General features: G+C 38.9%; 1 protein-coding gene across 9 annotated transcripts in view; it reads left to right on the top strand.

The window, feature by feature from the left end:
• CHRM3 (cholinergic receptor muscarinic 3) overlaps positions 1–23,437 on the top strand; it is a 523,502-nt gene that overhangs the window by 136,143 nt on the left and 363,922 nt on the right. For 8 of the 9 annotated variants that reach the window (XM_034949681.4, XM_034949679.4, XM_034949659.4 and 5 more), the window contains one exon: positions 23,075–23,183. The exons of the other annotated variant lie outside the window; for it this stretch is intronic. The gene's annotated coding sequence lies outside the window, so the exon portion shown is untranslated. The remainder of the gene's footprint in view (positions 1–23,074; positions 23,184–23,437) is intronic. 9 annotated transcript variants of the gene reach the window in all.

Below are 23,437 nucleotides of genomic sequence, written 5' to 3'. Positions count from 1 at the left end.
GCAGACACTGGCTTTGGTTGGACATGTATGTTCTCTGCATATTCTGCTTTTGTGCATGTGGAGAAATGGGCTTTCTGGGCTGCTGACAATGAGGAGGTAGAGATGTTGTTCGGGCAGATGCGTTTAGACTTCGAGTCCACTTTCTCCTTCCAAGAACTATGTGGCCTTACAAATGCTGGGGTTGGTTTAAGAAAACAGAACTCTTAATGTTTGTAAACATTCCTGTACGAGAGTTCATCCATCATTTGTGTCTCTCTAGAAAGGTCATACGCAGAAAATGTAGTGGTGTAGCAAAATTTTGAACTTTTCAGAGCTGGCAAAATCCTTTCTTTAGTGTATAGTATTACTACTCATGTCCATTATGAACCATGAGCCCAGGGAGACTCTGCTGAGACAGGCTGCATCTCCTCCAGCCTTATCCTCCTAAGATCAGGCATCCTACCTAAGGGGAGCATAGAATTTAGCCCCTGTTTGTGGGGTGGTGTGGACTCTTCCCACCTGTCTAATCCACCTGAGAAACAGTAGTGAAAAAAAGAAGAAAATGACAAAAATCGAGCTGATTTTTGTATCTACATATGTAGATAATATATGCTATATACACATGCACATAGAATGTATACGTATTATATTTATATATGTATGGTCATTTTTCACCACTCACAATATACAAGACATGATAATTTTCAACGTGTCAAGTTAGAAATTACCATTCTACCTCACTAAATTATCTCAAAAATCTTGATACCTAGTATTTATATATTTTATAAATTAAGTAACCTAAGTCTAAACAAGACGACTGGTTCACAGACCAGTATCCTACATGCAAGCTGCAATAGGAAAATAATTTCTCAGCAGTGATTTTTTACAAGTGAAAATAACATTTAAAAATTACAGAAAAGCTGATGAATGGAAATAGTCCGTGACAGATGTGGTTTAAGATATAAAAATGAAATCTGAATCCATTGTCCCCGGTGTGTAAAAATGTTTTACGTTGTTTCTTGAAAATTCTCATTGGATGACCCTCTCTTGTTGTCATATTAATTCTGAAATTCTGATTTTAGTCTATTTTCATTTTCACAACAGAACCAGGAACAAAAAGTGTACCCTAGGGGCATCCAATTAACAATAAGCAACTATTGTATGTTTGTTGGAACATATGTTTCAGGAGGGCCGAAAGCATAGCTGACGTGATAAGATATACAAACAAAATTAATGGGATAAAACAGTATGATGGCATCAAGTAAAACGTTTTTGTTTACATTTTTGTGTAGTACAGAGGTTACAATCAAAAAAGGAGTTGTCAGCTCAAGAAATTGAATAAATTAAATAATAAATTAATGAATGGAATATTTCTGTTGGGAAATCACACACAGCACGTTCAATGAAGTTCATTAGAAAGTGAGAGCTACAGGATGAGACTGACAGGCAAAGGAGGCTGAACTATGGCCGTCTCGTAAAATTTAATACCACATTTCTCAGCTTTAAAGTACTAAACCTACCAAAAACACTAAACCTGCATCCCACCTTTGTAACACTTTTGAAAACCCCATAACCTCACCTGCTGTTAATTCCAGATCTTTACAGATTCAAAGAATATATATATATATATATATATATATGCACACATATGAGTTTCTCATGTTATATGCCTTTTTAGTTTTTTGAGAAATAGGCCTTGTGTGGTTTTCCAAATAAGTACAAATTGTACTGACAGCATATATTTTTATCTCCTCAAGAAGACAGTTCCTTGTCATTGTTCTTTCCAGCAACTTGACATTTTATTTAAGTAACCTGTTCTCCACTTTGTAATATGTTAGCTATCATCCCAGCAAAATTGTTCTATATTCTACAGAGTGGTAGTTTTTTTTTTTTTTTTGGAAATACGGACAAAGCATTCAATTATTTGTCGCCATGACCGCTCTCGGGGTTAGTTAACTACATATGCAACTAAAATTGGATAAATGTAATTAAGAAAATTGGTATTGTAGAGGTTTCATTTTTCTATAGAATTAGAGAATTCTACCAACTGAATTTATAACCTGAGCATGAAAACCAGATCCTTTTTCATATTTAAATATTAACCAGAGTAAGCCATGTACTACCTTAACAATAAAAATAAAATTAAGCAAACTCAAAAAGTTTGAAGAAAGAAAATGATAAAAGCTAAGTGAATTCTTTGAGCGGCAGCTTTTTTACCATGCTGCGCAGTCGCCTGGCTTAGGTCAGAACCTTTTCAAGAAAGGTTCCATCCCGCCACGGCTCTTGGAATTTTTCTTAAATCTTTTATGTTTAAAGATGTCTAATTATATTCTATTTTAATACTTGGATAAATTAAGAATTTTTAAAAATTCTTCATTTTTGTAAAGTATTAATAAAGTAATTTTTTAAAAGTAAAAGAATAAATTCAAGCATTCCAATCTGTTAAAATATCCTTTACAATGTACTAACCGGATTATATTATCGTGTGTTTCACCTCATTTTTGTTATACAAATTTTCATGTATTAAGATGATCCATGGCAGGGCACAGTGGTTCACACCTGTAATCTCAGCTCTTTGAGAGGCCAAGGAGGGAGGATTGCTTGAGCCCAGGAGTTGGAGATCAGCCTGGGCAACATAGGGAAACCCTGTCTCTACAAATATTTGTAAAATTTGCTCTCAGATACTCAAAAGGCTGAGGTGGGTGAACTGCTGGAGTCTAGGAGGCTGAGGCCACAGTGGGCCAGTGATCCCACCACTGCTCTCCAGCCCTGGTGACAGAGAGAGATGCTGTCCCCAAAAAAGAAAAAATCCACATGATATTTACTTCCCTAGCACATGACATCATGTTGCTGTATCCTGATTTGACTATCAGTTATTGTATTTTTAAATATTTTGGTTTTCTTTTTGTTTCTTTTTTTTTAAATTTATTTTAACTGCAAATCATATATAGCATGAACCCCTATATATGGATTAGGCTATTTACTTAGGATCTGATCCCAAAGTTCAGCAGAAGTTGAACATTACAAATTATAACATATTCCCAGATTGTTCTTTAGAGAAAATAAATGAATGAACTGACAATATATGCATACATGTTACCTTCTCCCACCCACTCACCATTTTATATAACAGCTTAATTTTTTTATTTTAATGCTTAAAAATAGGTTTAATTTGCAACTCTCCAACTGCTTTTGCAGTGATGCATTTTTTCCACAGGACAGTTTTCTTTTTTATTGTTATTTGGAACAAGGGCATGTAGGCAAAAGATGTAAACGCTGCCCACAGCCTGTTGCTTCCCCAGTGGTTCTCCACCTCAGCTGCATGTTGCTATCAATTCAAGAACTTTAAGAAACGCTGATGCCCAGGACACCCCAATTCCAGTTAAATCAGAGTCCTGGGAGTGGAACTCAGGCATCAGTACATTTTAAAGCCTTCTCAAATGCTTCTATCAGCCACCCAGGTTTGGGAATGACTCACCTCAATTGATCATGGAGTCTCAGCTGGGTGTGATGGGGGATTGGAAGGAAAACAGTAGGCTTAACTTTCTTATATGGGGCAATCGGAATTAAGCTGTGTTGTCAGCCTTCCTCCCATCTAGTGCCCTCAAACAAACCCTTCCCTGGCCCTGAATCTTCTCTCATTGCCTGTGTCCTTGCCTGTCACAGTCTTTCTGCATTGAAACAGTCCATGAGAAAGGTCTCCTGATCTAAACTACCCTGTAATTAGCCTGATAAGTACCTCATCTCCTACTTGTATGCTTTTTCTGATCTGTTTCCCTGTAGAGTGAAATCTTACTTTCTGAACATCCAAATCCTGATGAGGTTTTACTGTCAATGAACAACTGATATTTTTACGTGAATTAAGAGACACAGCAATTCCACTTCATCCCAGTGTTTTTACCAGCTACTTGGACACACCCGCCTACTGGATTTGACCTCTGTGAATACCAATGCTGGCCTGGGTGTCAGTATTTGCTAGAAGCCCCTGTGTGGGTTTGTCTTCCCTTAGCTTTAGCCAGGAAGACATCTGGCCTCAGCAAGCACACTGCTGCTGTGATTCTTTTGCTTCTATTAAGTGCAAATGAATGCACTTTATGTTGATGGTGTATTGCATAAGACTAATTTCTGGATCAGCGAAAAAGAGCTCTTTTTCATTTATCAGACATTTTCTTTCTTACATCTTATTTTCCTTCAGCTTCAAACCATGTCTGCCTCACCCATATCAGTAACCATATTAATAATGACGAGAATAATTAACTTTCATTGCAACCTTTTTCCATCCTTATAACATAAGTCATGGCTGGGTACAGTGGCTCACCCCTGTAATCTGAACATTTGGGACTACTAGGTAGGAGGATCTCTTGAGCCCAGAAGTTTAAGGCCAGTCTGAGCAATATAGGGAGACCCTGTCTCTATAAAAAATATTTAAAAAATTAGCCAGGCATAGTGGTGCATGCCTGTGGTCCCAGCTATACAGGAGGCTGAGGTGGGAGGATTGCTTGAGCTGGGAGGAGGTCAGAGCTATAGTGAGCCATGATCACGCCACTGGATTCCAGCCTGTGCGACAGCCCTGTCTCAAAAAACAAAACAAACAAAAACAACAAAAACAAGAAAGCCATAAGTCTTTTACAAATGCTGTCTCCTTTAATTTTAACAACCTACAAAACAGTTACTGTATTTATCCCCAGTTTTTCAGATGAAGAAACAGTAGATTGAATAATGTTTATTGGCCACGGTTTGAGAAATGACAGAGCTGGAGGATTTAAACCTAGCATTGCTTAATTCCCAGAGCCTGAGCTGTTGACCATGTTTTATGAAAACTAGATTTCTTAAAAAAAAATAATTGAGGCCCTTACAAAGTCTATTCCTGACCTCCATTTATATCCCCTTTGTTCCCACTCACTGCCATTTTTACCTACCTTTCCTCAAGCACTGCTGACCAACTGATTGTTCCTGGATCTGTGACAACTGCACGACTTGCCATGTGCTGTTTCTCAGGTCTGAGATTTTTGCTCTCTCCTTCAAGGTGAGCTCCCACTCATAATTTTCAATTTAGTTCAAATGTCAAACAGTTCTATGTGAAGCTCTAACTGAGCCCCCACATCAGTCAATTGTGCTTTTCTCTGTGTTCTTACGGTGCTTGGTAAATACCTTGATCACAGTGTTCATCACTTACCAGCTAATAACTTTCGACGGTTTAAGCTCTGTAAGCCTCAGTTTCCTCATCTACAAAAATAAAGATAATCAAAGAACATATCTCGGAGGCTTATGAGAATTAGAGATAATGAATGTGAGATATTTAACTCTATGTTATATAATAAGCATTTTAAAAGCTATTAACTGTATTTCATTACCATCCCCTTGTACTACAACTTTTGAATTTTTTTTTTTCTTTTCACAACTGCTTTCTATGAAAGTGGACATGATGACATGCATTTTATATTTCCATGTTATGCAAAGTTCTCAGCACAGAATGGAAACATGTGGGCTTACTTAACAACTCCATCTCTAAAATGAGGACCCTCAAAGGGCATTAGTGTCAGCAACTATCATTATTTAGTAAGTTTGAGTAAATGAAAGGTTGCATTTAAAGGGAGTAAAACACTTGCATATCAGTAGTTTCTTATGCAGAGATGATGGCAAGTCACAGCAGTCCATGTCTGCGAGCTCCTAGACAGACGTCTTTGTGTGATGAGATATGACAAGTCTTTAGATTTTTTCCTAAAACAGCACCAGTTCCTGCTGTTGTGCAAGGAGTACCTGAAGTGTTGATCAGCAAGAGACTTGGCAAATCTTGCTGACATGTCTGTTCTGACAAGAGGATAAATGCTTTCCACGGATCCTTTCTGTCCTGCACTGGCCCCTTGGCTGACCATCTGTTTGAAAGTGCAGGGCATGATGGTGACAGAATAAATAAGGTGCCCTTCTGTAAATTTCAGTAATCCAACTACAGTACATTCCAAAGCATGACTGAACAACATACCTGGTAATCTTTGTTACAAATAGAACCTGCAGATCCTGGAGCAGCAGAGGTTAGAGATGGAAATAAAAGGGCATTAATTTAATTTGGGCAGGCTGGGCTCAGTGGTTCATGCCTGTAATCCCAGCACTTTGGGAGGCCAAGGCAGGTGGATCACCTGAGTTTAGGAGTTTGATACCAGCCCTGCCAACATGGTGAAACCCCGTCTCTACTAAAAATACATAAGTTAGCTGGGCATGGTGGCACATGCCTGTAGTCCCAGCTACTCGGGAGGCTGAGGCATGAGAATCGCTTGAACCTGGGAGGCGGAAGTTGCAGTGAGCCGAGATCACACCACTGTACTCCAGCCTGGGCAACAGAGTGAGAGTTGGTCTAAAAACAGCAACAGCAACAAAAAAGAATTTAGGATAGAGACAGTCTAAATAAAATATTTTTTTCCAGAATAACCCCCGAAAACAATGTGGATATTCTTCTCATTCAGGCTTAAAGGAGCCATCTATACCTCTTAGATCCTCTGTTTCCTCACATTTCCTTCATAATCCACAGATGTTTTTATTTAGTACTTAATGGAATGGTTCTGAAATGGTTGCCTTTCAGGAAAAAAATTAGATTTAAAAAATCTTTACCAAAGAAATGCATGTGAGTCTTGTTTTGTTTTTGGAGGTGATACATCACACCATAGCACGTCTTAAGTTTATGCAGTACCAGATGCTTTGAAGTGATCATCTGAAAGGGAATATATGAAGTTCCAATTTCAAATGAATTTCATTTTGAAAGCTAAATAACTGATATGTTATAAGATGCCTTTTTGGCCTGGCATGGTGGCTCACGCCTGTAATCCCAGCACTCTGGGAGGCTGAGGCAAGGCAGACCACTTGAGGTCAGGAGTTTGAGACCAGCCTGACCAACATGGTGAATGTTGGTCTCTACCAAAAATACAAAAATTAGCTGGACATGGTGGCATGTGCCTGTAATCCCAGCCACTCGGGAGGCTGAGGCAAGAGAATCACTTGAACCCAGGAGGCGGAGGTTGCAGTGAGCCAAGATCGTGTTGCTGCACTCTAGCCTGAGTGACAGAGAGACTCCGTCTCAAAAAAAACAAACAAACAACAACAACAACAACAAAAGCCTTGTTAATTATCTGTTATTATTACTTTACTTGGCTAATTGTATATTTTTCTGTCTCTGTCCATTCGTCATTAATCTTTACATTAACCTAATAGCCATTATCTTCAGATGTTACTCTATGCAGGTTCAGTGCCTGCTTGAGGTGCTATTCTCAACCCTTTTCATCTATTAAAAACAAGTTTACTAGACAAACTTTATTTGATGAGAACTCTTCAACTCCACAATTTATTATTATTATTATTATTATTATTATTATTATTATTATTTGAGACAGAGTCTCGCTCTGTCACCCAGGCTGGAGTGCAGTGGCGCGATCTCGGCTCACTGCAAGCTCCGCCTCCCAGGTTCACGCCATTATCCTGCCTCAGCCTCCCGAGTAGCTGGGACTGCAGGTGCCCACCACCATGCCCAGCTAATTTTTTCTTTTTGTATTTTTAGTAGAGATGGGGTTTCACCGTGTTAGCCAGGATGGTCTTGATCTCCTGACCTTGTGATCTGCCCGCCTCGGCCTCCCAAAGTGCTGGGATTACAGGCGTGAGCCACTGCGCCCGGCCCAAATTATTTTTTTTTGGTACTTTTGTTAGTACTTTTCTTCAAATATAGATCAAATTAATTAATTGCACCATTGAGTCAGCTACATATTTCTCAGCTCCTCAAATTCAGCTTTCTATCCCAACAAACGAACTGAAACTAATATGATATATTTTTAACTATATTGCTTGATCCATTAAAATTTATGTTGACATTTAAAAGACAAGCTGCTCCAAGCAGTGTGTCTGTAAAAATTGAATTAGTAATGAAAAATACTAAGAAAATGGAGACTTCCAGAGTGTGACTCATACTAATGAAAAAGAAGCATCAATAGAAACTGTCAGTGCAGGGTTCCAGGTATGAAACTAGGTATACAAACGTCAGTGGATTTCAGTGGAGCTATAGTAAGTATGGCCTAAGAACTAAAGGATACTATGATTGAAGAATAAAGTATGTGCTTGATCCTTCACCAAATGGAGAATATCCGTAAAGAGGCAGAAATTATGTAAAATAACAAAATGAAAACTTAGAGAGGAGCACAAAAGCAGTCTTGAGATGGCAGAAGAAAGACCCAGTGACCTTGAAGATTGATGAATAGCAATTATCCGTGAAAAAAAAAAAAAAGAAGAAAAATTAATAGACCCTCAGGGACTGTGGTCTAAACAACATCAAGCATACCAATGTATGAGAGTTCCAAAAGAAAAAGGCAGAAAAGGCAGAAAACAAATATTTGCAGAAATAATGGCCAAAACATCCCAATTTTTGTGAAACATATCAATCTACATATTCAAGAAGCTCAACGAACTGCAAGTCAGAAAAACATAAAGAGATCCATGTCCAAACACATCATGATCAAACTGCTGAAAGATAAAAGACAGAGAAAACAAGATAAAAAAATTAAAACGTTTATTAGAGATTGTTATTAGGATTTTTTTTGCAGAAATTGACAAGCTGACCCAAAAATTTATATGGGAATTCATATGACCCATAATAATAATAATAACAATAATGATAATAAAAACTTTGAAAAAGAAGAACCAAGTTAGAGGACATGCACTTCCTGATTTTAGATCTTAATATAAAGCTACAGTAATCAAGGCAGTGTGATATTAGCATAAAGATGGATACATAGATCAATAGAACATAATTGAGAGTCTAAAGATAAACTCTTAAAATATGGCCAGGAATTTTACTTAGCATATGCAAGACCCTGAGAATATCAGAATTAGAAACTTTTAAAAATAGTTTTATGAGCACCAATGATTGTATTTCGGCATTAAGCATAAATTTTATAGTTTGATCACGTCAGTACACATAAAATGTTGGAAAGTAATGTTTTCTGGTACATTTACTTAAAAAGCAGTTATTACGAATTAAGTGTTTCAAGATATCATAAACTAGGTAAATAAAAATCATGTATGCTATGTGCTTTGTCTTATAAAAACTAATCTCTCTAGAATGGATTTTCGTTTTTTTTTTTTTTGAGGCAGAGTCTCACTCTGTCGCCCAGGCTGGAGTGCAGTGGCGTGATCTCGGCTCACTGTAACCTCCACCTCCTGGGTTCATGCGATTCTCCTGTCTCAGCCTCCCGAGTAGCTGGGACCACAGGCACCCACCACCACACCCGGCTAATTTTTTGTATTTTTAATAGAGACGGGGTTTCACTGTGTTAGCCAGGTTGTTCTCAATCTCCTGACCTCGTGATCCGTGCGCTTGGGCCTCCCAATGTGCTGGGATTACAGGCTCCAGCCGCCGTGCCTGGCCTAGAATGGATATTTAAGGTGGAGTATATTTCTTTTTTCTTTTCCTTCTTTCGTTTTTTTTTTTGAGACGGAGTCTTGCCCTGTCGCCCAGGCTGGAGTGCAGTAGCGCAATCTCGGCTCACTGCAAGCTCCGCCTCCCGGGTTCACACCATTCTCCTTCCTCAGCCTCCCGAGTAGCTGGGACTACAGCTGCTGCCACCATGCCCGGCTAATTTTTTGTATTTTTAGTAGAGACGGGGTTTCACCATGTTAGCCAGGGTGGTCTCGATCTCCTGACCTCATGATCCGCTCACCTCGGCCTCCCAAAGTGCTGGGATTACAGGCGTGAGCCACCGCGCCCAGCTGGTGGAGTATATTACTTATAAAATATGTAGGAGTTGGTCAGGCGCAGTGGCTCACGCCTGTAATCCCAGCACTTTGGGAGGACGAGGTGGGTGGATCACGAGGTCAACAGATCGAGACCATCCTGGCCAACGTGGTGAAACCCCCTCTCTACTAAAGTACAAAAATTAGCCGGACGTGGTGGTGTGTGCTTGTAGTCCCAGCTACTCCAGAGGCTGAGGCAGGAGAATGGCGTGAACCCGGGAGGCAGAGGTTGCAGTGAGTCGAGGTCACGCCACTGCACTCTGCCTGGCGACAGAGCAAGACTGCCTCTCAAAAAAAAAAAAAAAATGATATGTAGGAGTTCCACTCTACTTGATAAAGTTTAACATGAAGATCCTGAAAAATAGAAAAATGTAATGAAAACTAGATTAAGTATGATAGTAATTAAGAATATTGAAAAAAGATGATTAAGAAAAATACCCTCTGGTGAAGTTTAATATAATCTCTGCTATAAATCTATGCATAATCACCTCTAAGGAAATGAGAACACAAAAGATTAAAGCAGATTCAGCTAAAATATTATCTATGTCTTTAAGTGCTTTTCACTAATTCATTAGTTGCAATAAAAAGTTTTTTTCCTATTTTTTTGCAAAATGATCCCATAATGAAAACCTTCAATTAAATAATTTTGAAGCATCCTTTAATTCTCTATAGCGCTCTTCTGGAAGTAATATATTATGAAGCACTTTCATTTCTCTTTCGATGAGAAAAGGTCAAATAACCTCAAGTTTTCATCTTTTTTTTTTTTAGAGCAGAAAAACATTCTGTCCCTTCTTTTCATAAATTTGTATGTGAATACGATTTTTTAAAAATACAGAACAGGGCCCCCATTACTAAGCTAAACTTCCCGTGATTGTAAAACACTATGCCAGCAATGAAGCTAATCTGGCTGCCAGCTTGTGTCAGTCCGTCCTTACACTGTTATGAAGAAATACCCGAGAGTGGGTAATTTATAAAGAAAAGAGGTTTAATTGACTCACAGTTCCACATGGCTGGGGAGGCCTCAGGAAACTTACAATCATGGCAGAAGGTGAAGGAGAAGAAAGGCACCTTCTTCACAGGGCGGCAGGAAGGAGAAGTGTGGAACAAAGTGGGAAAAGCCCCTTATAGGCTGGGTGCAAGTGGCTCACGCCTATTATCCCAGCGCTTTGGGAGGCCGAGATGGGTGGATCATCTAAGGTCAGGAGTTTGAGACCAGCTTGGAGAGTGAAACCCCGTCTCTACTAAAAAAAAAAAAAAAAAAAAAATTACCTGTGCATGGTGGCAGGTGTCTGTAATCCCACCTACTCAGGAGGCTGAGGCAGGAGAATTGCTCGAACCCAGGAGGCAGAGGCTTCAGTGAGCCGAGATTGGACCATTGCACTCCAGCCTGGGCAACAAGAGCCAAACTCTGTCTCAAAAAAAAAAAAAAAAAAAACCCCTTAAAAACCATCAGATCTTGTAAGAACTCACTCACCATCATGAGAACAGCAGGAGAGTAATCAGCCCCATGATTCATTACGTCCCACTGGGTCCTTCCCATGACATGTGGGGATTATGGGAGCTACAATTCAAGATGAGATTTGGGTGGGGACACAGCCAAACCCTACCACACCTCTCCTGCCCTGTTGATTCTGAGGCTGGCTTAGCAGCTCTTGCTAGTTATGGGGAGGCTCTCTGCTTCTTTTCTTCACCATGAGTGTTGAAATGAAAATGCTCGTTTTAGGGCTGGGTGCAGTGGCTTATTCCTATAATCCCAGCACTTTGGGAGGCCAAGGCAGGCAGATCGCTTGAGGTCAGGAGTTCGAGACCAGCCTGGCCAACATGTCCAAATGCCATCTCTACTAAAAATACAAAAATTAGCCAGGCCTGGTGGCAGGTGCCTGTAATGCCAGTTACTTGGGAAACAGGCACAAGAATTGCTTGAACCCGGGAGGCAGAAGTTGCAGTGAGCTGAGATCATGCCACTGCACTTCAGCCTGGGTGACAAAGCAAGACTCTGTCTCAAAAAAGAAAATTTTAGGAGAACGTGCATACTGATTTGCACATATACATATTTAATTTTCAAAGCGTATTCACAGAATATTACCTGTATTTAATTTGCTGAGCTGGTGGTACTAATTCCATTTGATGAACTGGGATATGGATCGCTGGCTAAGTTAATGTCATGTAACTCTGTACTGATGATGCCAAAGTTAGCCACATCTTACTTCCAGACATTTACCTTATTTCTGTTTTCAAAAATTATTAAATCTAAAAATTACTTCTGATTTTAAAAGGATTCTCTGAAACAGAAAACAAAGACAAGTTGTTGCGTGGTGCAAAGTGATGGAAATTTGGCCAAATCCAACCTAAGTTTGAATCATCAATTTTCTTATCTGTAAAATGAAGCTAATGTACATTTTAAAGGTTATTATGAAGATTAAATCATAAGATTCATACATGGAACATTTAGTATTTTACTTGGTTCACATAAGACCATCAATAAATAGTTGTAAATAATAAAAATGATAATTTAACTTTGATTTTAGTAAGGTTATCATTAAATGAAAGGTTCAGTACCACTGGTGGTAGCTGCTAAGCTTGAGTAAAGACTTATTTTGAAGATGCTATATTTTTTATAAGACTGCTAATCCATTCAAAAATAGTCTACTACATGCCAGGCACTGTGCTAGGTGCTGGACATATAGTAGTGAGAAAGAGTCCCTGCCCTCAGGCAGCTTACATTTTAGATGGATCTTTTAGTATTTGCAGCCTGGGCTGCTCGTACAGCTTTCTTCCACCAAATAAGTGTACTTTGATCAGAACCTCAGAAGTGGAATTATTTCAGCACACAGTGTTTGCTGAAGGAAGGGGGATGGACAAAGAAAAACTTGGGGATTCACCAGGGTACCAATCAACCGTGCCAGTGGCCCACACTGGCCCAGAATCCACATACTGTGGACTTAAACTCACTTGGAGAATTCCTCTAATAAAAGGTTAATATTGGTATTATGTACATCTCATACCTAAGGCAAAAACCTCTCCATGTATGTTGTCTTCTCTCTCCAAAGGGAGAATTCACTATATTCCTGCCATATTACCAAGTTTAGCTAGAATTTTGAGTGGAGCGCCAATCACCAAGTCTTACTTAAGATGCCTTTATTTCCTATCTAGTATGTTTTCAGTCCTTTCTATTTCCCTTTGTTCCTTTGGGCCCTGTGTTTTTAGCACCCCATACCTACACTGAGTGTGGGTTCTGCCCTATGAAAATACTCTTACACTCTTGTTAGTAAATTATTCAGGCTTTTGTGTTGCTCTTGAGTTTTGGTTAGGCCTAAGAAATTTATTCCATGGGGAAGACTTTGTTTTTCCCTTATCCATATATTTATTTCTGTTTGGGGATCTCTCTTTGCACATTTCTGACCTGAAACTGCTCTTGAAACTTCTGAAGCTTGTTTCCTAGGATCAAGGAGACAACATCATGGAGGTCAGTGGTTGTTAATGGGCACAGCCACAGGTTAGTCCGGAGCAAAGATAAGGGCTGCTAAAGAGGCCATTGACCTGGGCTGTCGGGTACAGGGTGTTGCAGTTTGATTCTGAACCATACCTTGAAGGCAGCCCGGTCTGGAATGGCTAATGAGGCTGAGGCAGGTTAGATATCATAAGCATAATTAGATGAACAATGTGCATGTCTTTTTAACTGCAAGCTAGCTGAGGGTGTGAAAGGGTACTATTTAAGCCCCTTCATTGTATTGCTAGCTCCTAGTCTAGGGAGGCGTCTTAAAGATGTTGCCCCAAATTCCATCTGAATTCAGAGTCAAGGAAGCAGTGACAACATTGAATTTATGTGGCTTATCTTCATGGTTTCAGGTTTGCTTAGGTTTGATTGCTTACCTTAAATTCTAACCTCAGCTTTGGTTTTTCAGTTCCCCCAAATGGACAGTGTCTTGAGGAGCATGTGACTTGAATACCCTCCATTCTATAATTTACTTAGAAATCCTAGCTGGAAGACACGGTTACAAGTACTCTCTTGGCTACAGTCATCCTCCTCCTGTTGCAAACAATCTCTATGGAGATGAGAACGTAATCGTAGTCATCCTTGATTGCTTACTGCAGTTGTCTTTAACTCTGTCTTGACATTAAAGGAAGTGTTATCAATTCCAAAGACTAAGGACAATTTTTAAAATGTGTAAATATTGTAATTCCAAAACATACCATAGACACAGACACGTGCATATCCAAGATATTAGTAAACCATCATCCACTCAAGGTAATTATATGATTTCTGAGTCACAAATCATTTCCCTTTAATACAAAACTAGGAAAATATCCAAAGACTAGTGAAGATAGCCATCTAAGTACCTGGGCTGGTAAATGTAAAACAAGAAAACCCTGGTCGTAATGTTTTCTATGTTCTTTTGCCTGCCTGCCTTCTTACTGTATTTCCAGGAAAACCAAGATCTTTTCAGATTTTAGAATCAGTTATGCACTGGCTTTTGAGTACTTGAGAGTTATTATGCATCCTAGTGGATGGCTTAGAAGAGGTTGTAAGGGAATAATTTTCATTTCAATCTAAATGTATATTTTGCAACTGTTGATGTATACTGATAGAAAGCTTCACATTCCAGAATGGATTCTATTAGGTTTTAAAATGATAATTAAATTTCTTTTTCTTTTCTTTCCTTGGCTTCAAAGTTGACTTTTAAGTGTCACTTTTTTGGGCTCTATCTTTGAGTCTTCAGCATGTTTTAAATGCCTGAGGTATTCTTAGACTGATTGCCAATTTCTTTGCAGTTTCTTAAAAAAAAAATACCCCTTTAACTGATCCTCCAGTCTAGACGTCTCCTGGACGAGTGTCAATTGTTCTTCTTTCTCTTTTTACACGTGAGTTAAATGGTACATCGTCCTGTGTTAGGCAGTTCTTGCATTGCTATACAGAAATACCTGAGACAGGGTAATTTATTAAGAAAAGAGGCTTAATTGGCTCCTGGTTCTGCAGGCTGTACAGGAAGGATAGCACTGGCATCTGCTTGACTTCTGGGGAAGCGTCAGGGAGATTTTTCTCATGGTGAAAGGCTAAGCAGGAGCAGGCACTTTACGTGGTGGGAACAAAGGGAGGTGCCACTTACTTTAAACGGCCAGATTACTATCGAGGACCCCACCAAGCCATGAGGGATCCGCCCCCATGACCCAAACTTCTCCCACCAGGCCCCACCTGCAATGCTGGGGATTCCATCTCAACATGAGATTTGGAGGGACCTCCAAACTCTATATCAGTCCCTAATAAAGACCCTTCCTACCAGTAAGGTTCAGAATTGAATTCCGTTTGTTCCCTAAATACTTATTTGATTGCTTTTATTTTAAGAATGTTTAGTTGAATAGCTCTCCAATACAGAATTTTGCTCTTATGGTCACTTAGTTCCCAAAGTTCATCGATCCTCATCCTAATTTCTTTTGTGCAAAGGGTCTGTGGTTACACTATGTTCTGCAATTTATAGTTTCACTCCTGAAAATCATTCTTTTATTAATTAAAGAATCAGATAGATTAAGATTTGATTTCCATCTTTGCCCACTCATTGGCTAATTTGGCTTTGAAACTCAGTCTATATGAGCCTCAACGTCTATGAAATATGGATACTATTTACAATGCTGCAAGAGTGTTAAAAGAAAATATGCGTGTAAATCAGTCATAAGTGCTTGTCATGTGGGTAGCCACATGAGCAGTGTTAATTATGATATTGCTCCAGCTGAAAAGGTTGAAGGGGCAGAAGAGAAAAAAGGAAGAAGGAAAGGAAGAGGGGAAGTAGCAGAAGAAAGAAAAAGCAGAAAGAGAAATGCAGGAGCATGTAATGGCTAAAATAATGAGATTGCAGCTTAGCCTTTTGGGAAGGTTTGCCAAGTATCCCTTCCTTTAATTTACATAGTTCTCATCTTCCATGCAATTATAAAGTGTGATGAGAGTCTCTCTGAAATGTATTATTTTCCTTTCCTTTCTTTTTCCCTCAGGAAGATGCCAATAGAAACTGCTTTTCAGTTTCTCTCTGTTGGCCCTTTGCCCTAACTTTTGACCTCCTCTCTGCATTAGCTAAACTCCACCTCACCCCTCTATCAAGCAGCTTGACCACTTCTGCTCTATTGTGACAGCTCTGATTCATGAGAGGACTCTTTATCCCCTGCCTGCCAAAGGGCTGTTTCAACCCAATTAGATAATGTTGGAAGTAGACTTAATTTAAATAGGTTTTGAAGCTGCTGTCTCTGTTTCGTAAATTATATATTTTAAAAATCTACTGATTTTTGTCTAGTTAATTTAACTGTCCTTACTTAAACTTCATTAAAAAAGTCATTGGAACATCAGCATAGCACATGTGGAATAAATACAGGAGTTAATTTTCAGTACAACTGGTCTTTAAAGTTTAATAGCCAATAAATATAAACATGAAATGACAGTTGCCTCATTACAAATGTAAACACACATATAAACCTACCCAGTAGCAATTTGAAACAAGCTTAGGAATCCACCTCCTACTTTTGTTATGCCTGAGCCTTTTCATCAAGGCTATCTTTCCCTTTGATTTATTAATTCCTTCCTTACCACTGTGGCTATCAAATAAGTGCCCTAAAATAGTTATTTCTAATGAAATATAACTTTAGGATTTTAACAAAGAGAGAAAAAAGACTCTTCGTATAACCCTTTCAATTAAAGAAAACTGAGCTACAATGTGCATTTTTATCCAGAATATCGCCATTTGCCCCAGGCCCACCCAACCCTTGGTGTGCTTAAGACATGGCTTTGTCAGATGTAAAACTCTGGACATAACTGCTGTGGGGAAGAAAAGCCACCCACTCATGCCCAAGAAGCTGCTTCAGATTCCCTGATGATCAGGTTCAAGGTCATTTTTCTGTACCTTCTTTGTTAAAAGATGCTTTGATTACACAGAATTCTTTCAATTTTTTTGGCCTTTGTTCTCTTATAATTCAGTGAGAATAAGAGAATGTCAGTTGCTTCAGCAGTTAGTGACACTGGTTAGAACTCCCCTAAGATGAAAGTCTGAAGCCCAGACGAGCTGTGAGCTGGATGTCCCCCAGTGGGGTTAGCCTTCCACAGCTCTCAGAGCACAAAGACTATTTTGAGTCTCAGCCGTCACTCTTATCAAATATTCTTACCCTTTTGCAGCAATTACTTTTGTCACTATTGCTATTATGGTTCTGCTAAAATTTCTCTTTCTTTCTCATATTTCTGTACAGTCATGCACTGTGAAATGATGTTTTGGTCAACGATGGACGACTTATACAAGAGTAGTCTTCTAAGATTATACTACTATTTTGGGGTTTGTTTTTGTTTCTGTTTTGAGACAAGGTCTCACTCTATTGTCTAGGCTGGAGTGCAGGGGCCCCATCTTGGCTCACTGCAGCCTCAACCTCCCAAGGCTCAGGTGATCCTCCTACCTCAGCCTCCTGAGTAGGTGGGACCATGCCCGGCTAATTTTGGCATTTTTTTAGTAGAGATGGGGTTTTGCCATGTTGCCCAAGCAGGTCTCAAATTCCTGGATTCAAGCGATCCACCTGCCTGAGCCTCCCAAAATGCTGGGATTACAGTCGTGAGCCACTGCACTGGCCAAATGCCATATTTTTACTTCACCTTTTCTATGTTTAGATGTTTACATACACAGATGTTTCCTATTGTGTTACAGCCGCCCACAGTATTCAGTACAGTAACGTGCTGTATAGAAAGCCTAGGAGCAATAGGGTTTATGATAGAGCCTAGGTGTGTACCAGGCTATGCCATCTAGGTTTTTGTGAGTGCACTCTATGACGTTTGCACAACAAGGAAGTCACCTAATGATGCCTTTCTCAGAATGTGTCCTCATTGTTAAGTGAGGCATAACTGTATAAGAAATAAATTTCTTCTCAGCATGTGTTGACTACTTTATCTTAACAAAATGTTAACATAATTTAGCCTTTACTACAGAAGTCGGCATCATAATGTGTAGATTGCTTATGCTAATCGGGAAGTGTTAAGGTAAGCTGTGTCTATTTTAAGTGAAGTAAGTGGTTTAAATGACTCCATTTCAGAGAAAACTTCACTTCAGTAATCCTTTAAAAAAATCTGCCTCTGTTTCCATTCCCAATAGTAAAATAAATAGATAAACAAACAGCTCTTACTAAAACAACAGTAATTTATTATCTTGCACCAGAAGAAATTAGATTTCAAATGTGGAGAAAGTCTGGGATAGTAGCACCACTTTTAGAAATTACACATTATGTTTGTTTTAACATAAATTTGAATTCAAGGAAATTTTCGTGCTCTCAAAGAAATTGAGGAACTTCAAATAAGTTACCTACAAACACACAGTCTTATTATTTTCAGCATACTAACTTCTAATTTTTACTAATTTACCATACACAATATTGCCTGTAATTTTAGTTAACTAATACATGCCATTTTATATTCTGTATTTTGCATACATTTCCTTATATCAGTATAACTTCCATATTTCTCATTATAATAAAGTATTATATAAGTATAGCAGTTTAACATTCCATAATGTTAAACTGTTTCCCTAATGTTGTGTTATGGTGTTAATAACAGTACTAACAACAGCTACCATTTATTAACTGCTCACACAATAAATGCTATGTTAAAAGCATCATTTATCAAAGTAATGAAGAATCTTGATTTGTTATGTGGAAATGTATAGATTTAAGAACTCGGTGTATAACAGGTCCTTGAATAATTTTGTTTTATTCAACTTTATTTTCTTATGATTATAATATTGATGGAAAAAAAATTCTTAGTTGGGGCCAATGTCTGTGTGGAGTTTGCACAAACTCCCCATGTATGTGTGGGTTTTCTCCAGGTACTCAGGTGAGCAAGAACCTATCAACAACATTAAGTGAGGACTTACTGTACTAATATCTGTGTGACTTTAGTCAAGAAAAAAATTCCCTATTTTTTTCTTCATCTTCAATATCTTCCTTTGAACACATATAAGTAATAGCTGACTTAGAGGTTGTACCTCCCACTGAGCCTCACATATAGTAGGTGTTCAAGAAATGAGGGAATGTCATTACTGGGAGCTGCCTAAAGTTGACTTACATCCATAAAATGAGGAGATTTATTTTATTTTGTGCATATTTCAAGATGGATCTCCAAGATAACTAAATTGTCAATGCCACCTGCAATACGCTATGTTCATTTTTTATTTTTATTTTTTATTTATTTATTTTTTGAGATAGGGTGTCACTCCGTCACCCAGGCTGGAGTGCAGTGGCGTGATTACCTCTCACCACAACCTCCACCTCCCAGGCTCAGGTGATCCTTCCACCTCAGCCTCCCAAGTAGCTGGGACTACAGGCGTGTGCCACTGCGCCAGGCTAATTTTTCTATGTTTTTGTAGAGACGGGGTTTCACCCTGTTGCCCAGGGTGGTCTTGAACTCCTGGACTCAAGCAATCCACCTGCCTTGGCCTCCCGAAGTGTTGAGATTACAGGCATGAGCCACCATGCCCAGCCAATTTTTTATATACCAAATCCTCACCAAGATTGCCTTTCTGTCATTCTTCCTTTACTTGTTCATTCTTCATTTCTTTCTCTCAACAAATATTAGAAACTGCTGCACACCTAGCTGTCTGGAAATCACTCTAGATTGTAACTCCTGTGAAGGAAATTCCTCTATTCAACAGGAATCCAAAGAGCCTAGTGGAGTATAGGCAGTAGATAGGCAGAGTAGGCCGGTAGATAGGCAGAAATATGTATGTGTGGGCATTTTTTAAAAAACCATGTCTGTCTTCCCCCGGAGATTATAATTAATCATCTTGATATTATACTATATCAGACAGAATGACCAAGATATAACCTCCTGGGAAAGACAGATACGCAAACAGATAATAATACAATATTATTATATTATATACATTATGTTCAAAATGTTATGGCAGTATATTTGTGCCTGAGGAACTAGGGATTGGTAAGAATTAGCTTTTGAGTTATTATTTTTTCAAATGAATAGCAGTTTACCAGATAAATAGAGAGGCACCCCAAATTAGAAGATGTTGTCTACTCAGAGAAAACAGGAGGAGCAAAGTCAAGTATGGAGCGTAGGAGAGAACTGAATATCTGGCAACCATTTCCTACAGCTGTAATAATTTTGGTTGGAGATTAGTATTAGAAGAGGACGGAGAGAAAGCAAGCTGGGCAGTTAGTAAATCTTGCGTACCTCCCATGCGACAGGCAGTATTCTAGACATTTTGTTCATATTTTGTCTTACAACTCTCAGAAAAACTCTATTTTAGAGGTGATGCAAGTGAGGCTGTTGAATATGAGGCCAGCTGTCCAAGGTCATGTAGCAAGAATATATCAGAGTTGGTGTTTAGAGCCAAGTCTTCCAGCTCAAAACTCACCTTCTCTTCACCTCTAAGATGCAATGAAATGGGCAACCACTTAGCGGCCTTCTTATTTATTTGGGCTTAATTAACTTCTCTGCTTGAAGATAAATCTTTGGGATTTTGTTCTCTGTTGTCTCAAAAATAAACATTTTACAAAATGTATTTTAACTTCCTTTGATATTTTTCAAAAGTAAATGCCACCTCTCCATGGGAGTCCTATTATGTATGTAGCAGATTCTTCTCTATAACCTTCATGCTTTCTTCGTTTTACATTTTTACCATTTATGCATCTTTGCTGTGGTCCACTCTTTGCCCTTAAATGGGGGCGAATGGAGGATCTTTTAACTTTTTTAGAGTTCTTCTGTTTGTTGTTATCATCACCTTTCTTAGGCCTTCAGCAGGAAGACTGGTTGTCTCAGTTATCTGTCATTCTGAAGAATGGCACCTTTAGGGAGGGAGACAGAGCCCTGGATATTCCCTTGAAGAGAATGCCATCCTGGCACATTGCAGAATGACACTATCCCGGTGGCCATCTTTCTCCATCCATCCTCATTGCCTCAGCTTGTGGGCCCGACATGAAGTGTGGCTGAGTCTGAACTCATTTCTTGTGCCTCCTACAGGGAAAATCCTGCTGTCCGCAAAGAAATACCCTGCCCTACTCAAGATGGTTTTTGCATTGCCCCTGAGGCTCATGATCTTCTGTAAGGCCAGGGGTTCCCAACCTCTGCTTCCAATCTGCCCTAAAGCACCCCTCTTCCTGTCATATAATCTCCTCCAAATCAAGCATGAACAATTTTCTAGACCAGAAATCAGCAACCGATTTTTTTTTTTTTTTTTTTTTTTGTGATGGAGTCTCACTCAGTCGCCCAGGCTGGAGTGCAGTGGTGCGATCTCAGCTCACTGCAAGCTCCACCTCCCGGGTTCACGCCATTCTCCTGCCTCAACCTCCCAAGTATCTGGGACTACAGGCGCCCACCACCACGCCCGGCTAATTTTTTTGTATTTTTGGTAGAGACGGGGTTTCACCATGTTAGCCAGGATGGTCTCAATCTCCTGATCTCATGATCCGCCCACCTCGGCCTCCCAAAGTGCTGGGATTACAGGTGCGAGCCACCGCGCCCTCCCCAGCAACCGATTTTTATAAGGGGTCAGATAGGATATATTTCAGGCTTTGTGGGTCATACTGTTTCTGTTACAACTACTCAACTCTGCCATGGTAACATGAAAGCAGCCAGAGACGATATGTAAATGAATGGCTGTGGCTGTGTTCCAATAAAACTTTATTTATAGACTCTGATATTTGAATTTCAAATAATTCGCAGAAGTCTTTTAGTTTGTTCCAAACATTTAAAAATGTAAAAACCATTCTTAGCTCACAGGCTACACAAAAACTGGCAGCAGGGTTGGAGTTTGCCCACTCCTGCTCTGGAAAGATTGCTGTGGTGCTGCTTTTTCTGCAGAGTAAATTGGGATCTGACCACTAGAGTCTCCAAGCTGGCTGTTTTTCTGTAGCATCTCCAATCCAGAGCAGCTTTTCCTAGCTCCTAGTAATCATGCAGTTTCTGCCTATAGACTTTGACTTCAGTTTTCTCCTCTATTCGTGCCATCCTTCCCCCTGTGATCTAGGAAGGTGCGTAGATGTAAGTCCCGTTAGGAAGCCAATACTTAATCTACAGGTAAAACGTGGATTTTTTTCTTTCTGGAAAATATCTTTATTATTTAACCTTTTTCTATTTTTGAGAAATAGAATTCGATCTCTAAATGAATTAAACTGACTGCTAACTAGTGTGTAATTTTTGGAATGAATATATTTGAACTTCATTCAAATGATATTTCAGATTATTCTTTTTCTTCTTGAGATTGTATTGCAAACAGAAAGATAACTTTGGCAAGTAAATTAAAGGATTGACAAAACAAAAGTGTGAATTAAGGCAAAAAATAGATGCCAATGCCTACTTTTGTTGTTGCTGTTCATTCATTCATTTACTCATCACGTATTTGTATGTGCCAGGCACTATATTTCAAAGTGAGATCTCACTTTATATCTATCTTGACATACAAAGATGAGTAGAATACCATGCTTGCATTTTAGAGAACTATATGGGAGACAGAGAACCAATGAGATGTGTCTTTATATATCAACTCAATATCTTTTGGTCACATTGTAGGACACGTAGAGCACAACTAATCATTGGAAGAAGTGTCTGCTTTGCATGGTCCACGTGATATGGTAAAGCAGCACGTTCTATAGAGGGCAGAGTCTTGGGCCATTTGCCTTACTCCCCTGAGTCTTTAAATCTGTAAAGCGAGATGACTACGTTGCAGATTTGTGGTGAAGACTAAATGGAAATTCATATGCATACATAAGGTAATGATAAAAACATAGGCCATAAAAAATTCACATCACAGGATAAGTTTGGTTTTCTTATTGATAAGCATATGGCTTTCTAGTAATGTTACATTGAGTTACTAGTAAATTTACTTCTGAGTCAGACATATTTACTGACTGTGTAGTATGTCCGTGTGGCTATACTTCACATTGTGTGCAAAACGGAGGTATTACATGTTCTCACTCATAAGTAGGAGCTAGGCTATGGGTACACAAAGGCATCCGAGTGATAATAATGGACATTAGAGATTCAGAGTGTGGGAGGAGGGTGAGGGATAAAAACTACATATTGGGTACAATGTACGCTACTTGGGTGATGGGTGTGCTAAAATCCTAGACTTCACCACTATAAAATTCACCCGTGTAACCAAAAACCATTTATATTCTTAAAGCTAATGAAATAAAAACAGCAACAATAGAGGTATGTAGGTAAGGTCTTTCTGTTGGGTTGCTTGTCAAACATCTTTTTATTATTATTATTATTATTATGCTACAGATTAGAAAGATAATCTTATGCAAATCATATGAGATTATACTTATTGACCGATTTTTTCATCTTTTTGTGTCTGTTTAGATATGAACAGTAATGGCACATATTTTGGTTATGAGTCACTCAGTGGACTGTGGATTGAATGAACTGTATCCATCCCCATCATGATGTACAGAACCAAGTCTCTTCACTAGTAGGTATTTTTTTAATTAATATCATGTACACAGTTATATGTTGAGATTTTCAACAGAGTACCTACTTTTATAATGAAAAATGTGTAAAACACATGTATTAGTGTCGCCGGTATGAAATATGGCTAGATCTAGTCTATTTCTGTACCAACCAATTGTAAAATGAAGAGGCATGCTGAGCTGTATCTATTAGGTATAAGTATATAAATGTGGTAATTATGTATACCTATGTAGGCAGAATTTAGAAGTATAGAAT

This window comes from Pan paniscus, chromosome 1 (genome assembly GCF_029289425.2).
Source record: "Pan paniscus chromosome 1, NHGRI_mPanPan1-v2.0_pri, whole genome shotgun sequence".
Taxonomy (NCBI): domain Eukaryota; kingdom Metazoa; phylum Chordata; class Mammalia; order Primates; family Hominidae; genus Pan; species Pan paniscus.
Note: the sequence above shows the minus strand (reverse complement) of the source record. Positions and strands in the feature narration are given on the sequence as shown.